Genomic DNA, 8,413 nt, shown 5'->3' on the forward strand with positions numbered 1-8,413 from the left:
TGTGTTATTGTTTTACAGCTCCTAATAAACCCGCGCGGCCTCTTGACCCCGGTCAGCTGATCCCCATCACATGCCCAGTGTCTGCTTTCTTGCTCCGCTCCCCGCTTCAGCCTCCATCTTCGCCCCGCTCCCGCTCCCGCTCCCGCTCCCGGGCCGCGAGCCTGGCCTCGGCCCCTCGCCGCCCCCCTCCCCGCACAGGGCCGGGGGATCGATCCGAAACGCCGCTTTAAAGGCTCATCAATCTTCATCTGGGTTGCTCAAGTAATGACGCCCGATTCTCTTGTACGATTACAAGTGGATTTGGGTTTCTATTCCCCAGGCCCCTCTCCTTTGTGTTTACAGAAGGCGGCCGGCTCACACAGCGGCTCCTGGCCCGCGCAGCCACTTGCCCTCTTCACCAGACCGTCCCCACCTCGCCCTTCACCCTTCCCGCAGCGCGGGGCCGCCCGGCCCTTTGTGCCGGCTGCCGCCGGGGCCCGCCCGCTACTCCGTCGTTTGTGGGCCACGCCGCGTCCCCAAAGGAAGATCATCAATTTAATCCAATTATCCCGCTGCTCTGCGGATCAAGCAATAATTAACAAAAAAATAAAGCGCCGAGTTGCGGGCGCTTCCCGGTCAAGAGGCCAAAGCCCATAACAAGAAATCTGCTGCGAGGAAAGAGGGGCTGATCGCACCCAGCACGTCGCTGGCCGGGTGCGGGCTGCATGCACACCGCGGGGCTCAAACAGGGAGAAGCGGCGGCAGGCGCGGCCGCTCTCCGACCACCACGGCGGGAGCCCCCAGGGAAGACCCCAAACCCCGGCGGGTCCGAGTGAGCCGCCCGCCTGGAGGGGCTGGAAGGCGCCGGGAGCCCCGGGCCTGCAGAGCGGGCTCGGCCTTGCTCCTGCCTTCAAAGGAGGGCAAGAGCGGGCTGTGGGACTAGCTTAGTTCCTGGGGGGGGGGGGGTGTTCTCAGGCTTTCTGCACGTGTGTGCGCGTCCGTGTGTAGGTGTGTCGGGAAGGGGGAGACTTCAGGCTTTTTGCAGGTGTGTGTATATGTGTGTTTCCGTGTGTGTGTCGGAGGACATCTCGGACTTTCTGCAGGGGGTGTGTGTGTGTCAGAGGGACATCAGGCTTTCTGCAGGGTGTGTGTGTGTGTGACCTCAGGCTTTCTGCGGGTGTGCGCGCGCGTGTGTATATGTATTTGTGACCCCGGGCCTTCTGCGGGGGGGAGGGGAGGGGACGTGGGGGTGTGAGCCCTAGGGCTTTCTGCAAGCGTCTCCCGGGCTCCCCCCCACGCACTCTCCGGGCTTAACCGCGTGTCATTTTTACACTTGTCCGCTGGAAATCTCCAATTACAACCTCCAATTCCACAGCACGTTTAAGGAGCGCGGAGTCTCTTTCTGTCGGAGCCTTCGGGGAGCGAACCCGCCGCTGAGAGAATACGAAATTAATCCACTCCGGCTATAGAGCGAGAGGATTATGTTTTAATCCCCTCTGGGACAGGCTCGGGGCTTTAAGGAGCCGATATTCAAATGTTTACACAAGGCGGAATCAAAACGCTGCACATTTTCCATATGGCCCCGCGGGGAGGGGGGGGGCGCCGGGGGCTGTTCCCGCAGCCCCGGCCAGGCCGGGAGCCGCGCACCTGCCGCCCGCAGCCCCGGGCAGGGAGCAGCCTGGCTCCGCCCGCTCGGAGGTGCGTGTCCCGCGGCCCGGCGGGCAGGAGGCAGCTGCCCTGCCGGCACGGTGCAGGGGCTGGGCGGGCTGCCAGTGCCCGTGCGGGACTCCGGAGCCGAGCGCCGAGGGGCGGAAATGCCACGGACAGACACAAAGCAGCGCGGGCTTCCCAGTCGCTGCAGAGCCACAGGTTTCCCGCTAGCTGCAGAGCTCTGCCTCGCTGCGATGCCCGGGCTGGGAGACAACCGGGACAGCGACCGTGCAGCATTAACCAACCCGAGGGAAAGCGGGTGCCGGTGGGGCGGAGGACGCACTTGGAGAGGGGGGAGGTCTATGCAGTCCTGTTCCCGTCCTGGGGCCCCGAGACTGGGGCTCACAGTCCGTTAGTAAAGAAAGTCAGTGCAGTGCAAAGGGAAAAGTCTGCCGAGCTGCGATCCTCCCACAGCAGCATCCATGCCCGCACCCCCAGCAGCTCCTGCTGAACTCCCCCGCCAGCACCGCCCTGAGCGGTCAGCCGCACCCGCCAAAGTCTCCCGCCTGCTCGGAGGTGGGTCCTGTGCTTGTCACCGCGACTCAGGAGTCGTGCCTGGGGCGGGAGCGGACCCTGCAGGGACAGTTACAGAGGACACGGGGATCCCTCGACAGACGTGTATTTGTAGGGTACCTCTGGATTGTGGAAATCTACGTTTTTACAGACTGGCTGTGTTGACCTGAATAAGAATCTTTTGGGAAATTAAAGCAGCGGCTAAGAGAAACGCTATGCGGGCAGATTATGCAAAACTAAATTTTCAACAACAAAATTGAGTTCACGAGTAGAAGGGGTGCCAAGGCTGTTTGATGACCTGACATGCTACAGAGACAGTAAATAAGATAAACCAATTTGATACCATAACGGAGAAGCGTTTTATAAGCTTGAAGTCGATTGTGCTATTTTACAATAAAAATCGATGTTGGGACTAAAAAGTTGCGTTCAGCTGAAACATAGCAACTGAGAGGGCATGGATTTTAGCTGAAGCTGTAACAGTCTCATCTACAGGCTCATCATTTAAATAGGTCCTATAAGCCTAAATCTGATACACGCCCCTCAGGCAATGAACTGAAATGTCCAGCGTACTATTACTAATTAATAATAATCCTAATAATTTATAGCACAGCTGGAATGGACTTGAAAGCCAACTGAAATTAATACCACAACTTAAAATAGTTTAATGACTCTAAAACCAAGTGCATCTGAAACGGGTTTACACTTTGAAAGGACTGTTTTAAAACGTGCATGGAAACATTTTAAACATAAAAAGTAACACGAAACCCAACTATTAATCACGTAATGAAGAAACAAGCAGAAGCAGCTTGTAGGCAAGACTAGGAAAAAGAAAATAAAAACGGGCAAAATGATTCGGACTAAAGAGAACTACAGAACAGTACATATTTTTTAAAAAGCGTAACGGACGTATTGCTGCGGAAGAAAAAAAAAAGGACGTTTCTAATATGCAGAATTTAGGAAATGTGGCCATCATGACTCCTATCACCATTATACATCTGACCAAAAGAAGCAGTCTGCGAAAAAAATCTCCAGTTAAAAAAACCCGTGAAATATCTTCACACCAGTGTTGACACCTTTTGTATTCTCACCTCTAGTGGAAATGGACATGAGCTCCTACTCAGTGAAAATCCTAAAAAAGAACTAAAGGCATTTCTAGGCAAAGATGCATTCAACACCCATCACACATCGTTACTGCCAGGTTTCACTATGTGCAGCAATTCGGACCAACTTGTTGATAGCAAAAAACCTCAGCTGCTCTACTGGACAGCCATGCTTTCCTCTCCCACCACTCCTTCACTGGTAAGATGCTAAGCAAACCTCCAACCCATCACTTGTACAAAGGTCTATCCCAAGACTTTTGGGGTTGCTTGTTCAAATCATGTTTTCTAGCGAGTGTGAGGGAAGTGCGATGTTCTCTTCCCTCCTCCCCATATTTTCCAATGTGAATGGGCTCTTCCAAAGTGGGCAGGCCAAAATCCTAACATTCAATCCACGCGGGGGAGGGGGGGGGGAGGTTGTGTGTGTTTTGCAAAATTCGTGCCCTAAAAACAATAAAGAACTGCTTTAAATCTTTTCCCAAACGTGACAACTAACCATTTCCAGCAGCTCCGTTCTCATGAGCAGTGCCATAACAACAAACAAATGTGCTTGCATTAAAAAAAACATAAATGTAAAAAAGAAACGGTTTAAATACTGTTGAGGTTAATGAAGTAAAAAGTAAATACTCCCCCCCCCCTTAAAATTATGAAAAATACGTTTATAGTGTCGCTTTAAAACACCCCTGGGACAAAATCTACCATTCACTCGTGCAAATGGCTTGCATTTCAATGAGATCCACACATGCACATCCGAGGTCAGATTTTTGCCTGAGTTATGTATCTGCTGTGCGATGCTTAAAGAGACATTTATAGGATTGGCAGTCTTATTCTAAAACAGTTGTGTTTTACAGTATTCAAAGGGAGAATGCTCCTGTCTGCCGTGTTCAGAATAGGGTGGAAAAAATTCCATGCTACAGACCTTCATCCTACTCCCACCCAAGTCAATAGAAAAAAACTCCCGTGTTTCGAGGGTGCAGGATGAAGCTCCTCTTGTGCTACCCACACTTCAGGTAGGTACTTTCCTCTCGCCTGCCCCAGTGAAACATCTCCTGGTCTATCTACAGAACAATTTGTACCGTTTCAATAGCTGCAGTTGCAGAAGGGTTTGTCCCTCGGGGCCGTTAAAGCGCGGCTCCATTTTGCAGCCTGCAAGAAGAGCTGAACTGTGTCCTCGCATTGTGCTAACGCCTTGAACCGATCACATGGGCTTATCCTGGCTCGGGGACATAGTTAAGATCCTGTCTCAACTGCTGCCAGATGAGCAGGTATCAGCATGACCATGACTGTCCTTAATCATTTACATCTGGCCAAGAGCTTGCAACTGTTTAAGATCTGGACTTCACTACCTCGATGTACGCATTTGTCACCTCGAAATTAGATTAATACAGTGTGCTCCGCATGAGGCTATACCTTAAAACTATTGAGTAGCTAAGGCTGGTTAAGAACAGGGCAACTTGCTTGTTAAGTGGCAGTCCTGCTGTGAATGTATTAGACCAATACTTGTGATCTACACTGGCTGCTTACTGGCTTCCAGGTGGAGTTTACAGGTTCGCTTTTGACCTGTGAAACCTCAAATGATCTGGAACATGCCTATTTCAAAGCCACAGTGCATCTCTGGTATGACTACAGCCCTCAGTGCAGAACAATAAGGCACCTCATAAGAAAAAGGAAAAGCACAGCTAGCAGGGGGCTACCTAGCAACCTGCCGACTGGATCTGTCAGTGACAGAAACAACGGAGTGAGACAAGGGACCAACCCCAAATACAGTCTGAGCTCTCTCTTTTGCTGCTGTACCTGCTTCTGATTGATAGAGCAGCTTCAGAGAGGTCTCTTTCGCTTTAGTTGTTGGCAACATTTGTATCCCTTGTCATGTCAATGCAGCCTCACTGATTTGAAATAAGTGGAAGTGAGAAAACCCTCGATTTAGGAATTCATTCCTGGGATGTATTTGGTAGCCGTGTTTATCTGAGACAAAAAGAAATGCAACACTCTAGAACTAACTCTTGGTTCTGAGATTGTACCTTTTATTAGCCCAACTAAGAAATCGGGTGTGATCCTGAAAGCTTGCAGAAAAAGATTTTTTTTTGTTGTGATTTCTTAGTTGGGCTAAAAGGGATCATCTCTGAACCAAGAGTTGTAGAGTTTTGGAATTCATTCCTTACTCCCCCCTCCCCCCCCTTTGGAAAAGCCAGACCTTCTGGACATGCTACAAGGCTCTTATTTCTTTAGGTTCTGGGGAAAGGAAATGACAGTGGAAACATGCTCAGAGAGGGCGGGCGGTTTTTCAATTATTTCATTATTTCAAACCAGTTTTAAATTGAATTTCCCCTTCTTGACTGCCAATGAGAAAGTCTCAGTAAAGCTGCTGAAACTTTACTGACCGCAACTGTTTTTGAGTATAGCTGCCACTTTAAGAATTTCTTGGACTGGTGGGAACTGAGACCAATGGTAGTCAAACTATGCTACTGACACTTCTGATTATTTTTTTACATTACAGCATTGAGGGGAAAAATACCCAAACCAAACCAAACCAAACCAAACCATCCACAGTGACCAGAGAAACTGAACAGATTTCACTTTTGTTTTTATAGTTGATGCTAACAGAATTTCAGTTTTAAATCTCAGTCCTGCAAACTATTCAGTGGAAGCAGATTTGTAGGCCTGCACAAACTCCCAGGTAAAACACTTGATTTCCACAGAAAAACAGGGATCTACCTGCATGGATCAGATTGCATGGTACAAGCTAAACACATGTGAACAGGGTCTAAATAATGCACGGACATGATAAGCCTTAAGAGACCTGTTAGGTCCATGCTTACTTGCTCATTGCAAAGGCGATATTAAACGGCAATGCACACAATCCACAGAGGCAAGAGTAGTGTTCCCTAGTAAACTGAATAGGCTGTTCATCCTTTGCAAGCAAAGATGACTGCATCCAGCGGTGGGAGGGGGAGGAAGAAGAAAGGAAGGGGGGGAAGGGAAGAAGAAAAGAGAAAGGGAGAAAGGGGAAAAAGGAGAAACAAGGGGGGGAATTGAGGCTAGGTCACATGGGTATGCAGGTGATTTATAAGCCCAATCTTTGCCCTGAACAATCTGCTGCAGCAGGGGCAGGAGAGGAACAAGGACTGGACATGAGAGGTCCTCTTTTCCTGGCCATGCGCTTCCTCACTGCCTCCGTGAGCTGCTGTTGGAAGGCCAGTGCTCTGCTCTGAACCAATGACCTCCAGGAAGGATGGTCATGAGTGATTTGCTCCCATGACTCTGACATGGGAGTTTGAGCAATAAGGACATAGAAAAGACTGTCAGCACCCAATAAAAATTCTGGAGCAACAAATCTGCCATTGGGAAAGGAAAGACGACTAAGAAATCCAACTACTAAGTCATGAAAAACAACTACTTTGCCCCTTGGCAACAGGGACTTCACTAGCCAAAACTCATGGATAGAAATACACAATTTTAGGAGTGGAATGAAAGAGAAGAATGACATGGTAAGATGGGGGAGGAACTCTTTAAATTTTTTCTTGGGAACTCATTCATATAAGAAAGCTATCCTATAAATACTGAATTTTGGATATCAATATGAAACCAAATTGATTACACTACATGATATCTAAAAATAGGATGCTGCTGAAATTGTTCCTTTACATTTTCCATGATGGAAACAAATATATCACACAAGTACAGAGGAAGAGACAAGAGAATACAGTGGAGTTCTTTCAATAGTGGAAGCTTTCAAAAGGGCAACAGATATTTTGATCTAATTGTTCTGTGTGAAGGAGCTGAGAAAGATTCAAATGTAGCAATATCACTCCAACATTAACACTGCTTCATTAGGGTTAAGTTGGAGGGATTTTACTACATTTGAATCTTTTTGCCCTTCAAAAGTTGTTGCCCTTTTAAACCCTCCCCCCTCTGAAAGGCCCCAAATGTAGGTGTGTCCACAACCAAAATAATTCCCCCCCCAGGGTTTGCCTGAATTTATGTTTTAAACTAAACTCATACAAACATTTTCTTCTTAATACAATAACTTAATGATATAACTCTGAATATATAATAATTACATACTGGAAATCTGATTCAGTAAACTATCCTTATTTGGAAGCATAAGACTAGTGTGGCTATGTTCCTCTATAATAAAGAGAGGGACAAGAAAAACTGGAATACTGATTTGTAAGGAATAGAGTTGGCCATTTTCTCCTCCAACGAACAGTACATTCATGGATAGATTGGATTTTGGAGGACTACTGAATAGTACATCTGAAAAAATGCAGGAAAACATTTCAACATTTAAAAAAATGAATTTTTTTTACTTCTCATTTCCAAACATGTTTAAAAATTGACTGGTATTGAAAAAAAAGGTTGTTTTGTTTAAAAAGAAGGATATATAACTCCCAAACAAAATAAAGCACTGTATTTCAAGTCAATCCAAATATTTCAGATAACCCCTTAATACATTTCTGGGTTTCAAATAAACACCTGGAAAATTTCTGTCTCAGTTTGACTAGGACCAAATTCATTTTTCTTGTTTGGCTACAGAATGAAAAAATCCATTAACTGCCCAACTTCAAAGGAATGCATGAAGAGATGTAATATATATGGTCAGGGTGAGCTGGTAATGAAATAGGAAAACAATTAAAATAAAACGGTGTCCTACCACTCTCAATAATTTTTTTTAAAAAGGACAACTGTATATACAATGTATCAGGTAATCTATTTAATTCAATCTTACTAAAAACGAAAAAAGTTCAGTTATGTATTGTGACCATAGGAGATACTACTATAATGGAGTACGTTTAAACAGGCATTTTCTCCCCAAAACATATTTCATATCTATTTAAGAGACAGATTCAGTATTATCCTGTCTAAATTTTTTTACCCCCAAAATATTGATATCACAAGGGTTTTGTGATTTTTTTCGATTACTTCCATAAGGCGGTACCTATATATCATAGAATCATAGAAGTAGGGTCAGAAGGGATCTTATAGATCTTCAAGTCCAACCCCTCAACTGGGCAGGAGAAAAACTGGGCTCAAATGACTACAGCCAGGTAGGCATCAAGCCTCTTCTTAAAGACCCCCAGGGTAGGAGCCAGCACCACTTCCCTTGGGAGTTG

General features: G+C 46.8%; 1 protein-coding gene across 1 annotated transcript in view; it reads right to left on the reverse strand.

Moving 5' to 3' along the window:
• The window catches only part of LOC109306591 (neurobeachin), a 529,566-nt gene that overhangs the window by 226,926 nt on the left and 294,227 nt on the right, over positions 1–8,413 (reverse strand). The window lies entirely within an intron of this gene.

This window comes from Crocodylus porosus, unplaced genomic scaffold, assembly GCF_001723895.1.
Source record: "Crocodylus porosus isolate Cpor-Errol unplaced genomic scaffold, CroPor_comp1, whole genome shotgun sequence".
Classification (NCBI taxonomy): Eukaryota; Metazoa; Chordata; order Crocodylia; family Crocodylidae; genus Crocodylus; species Crocodylus porosus.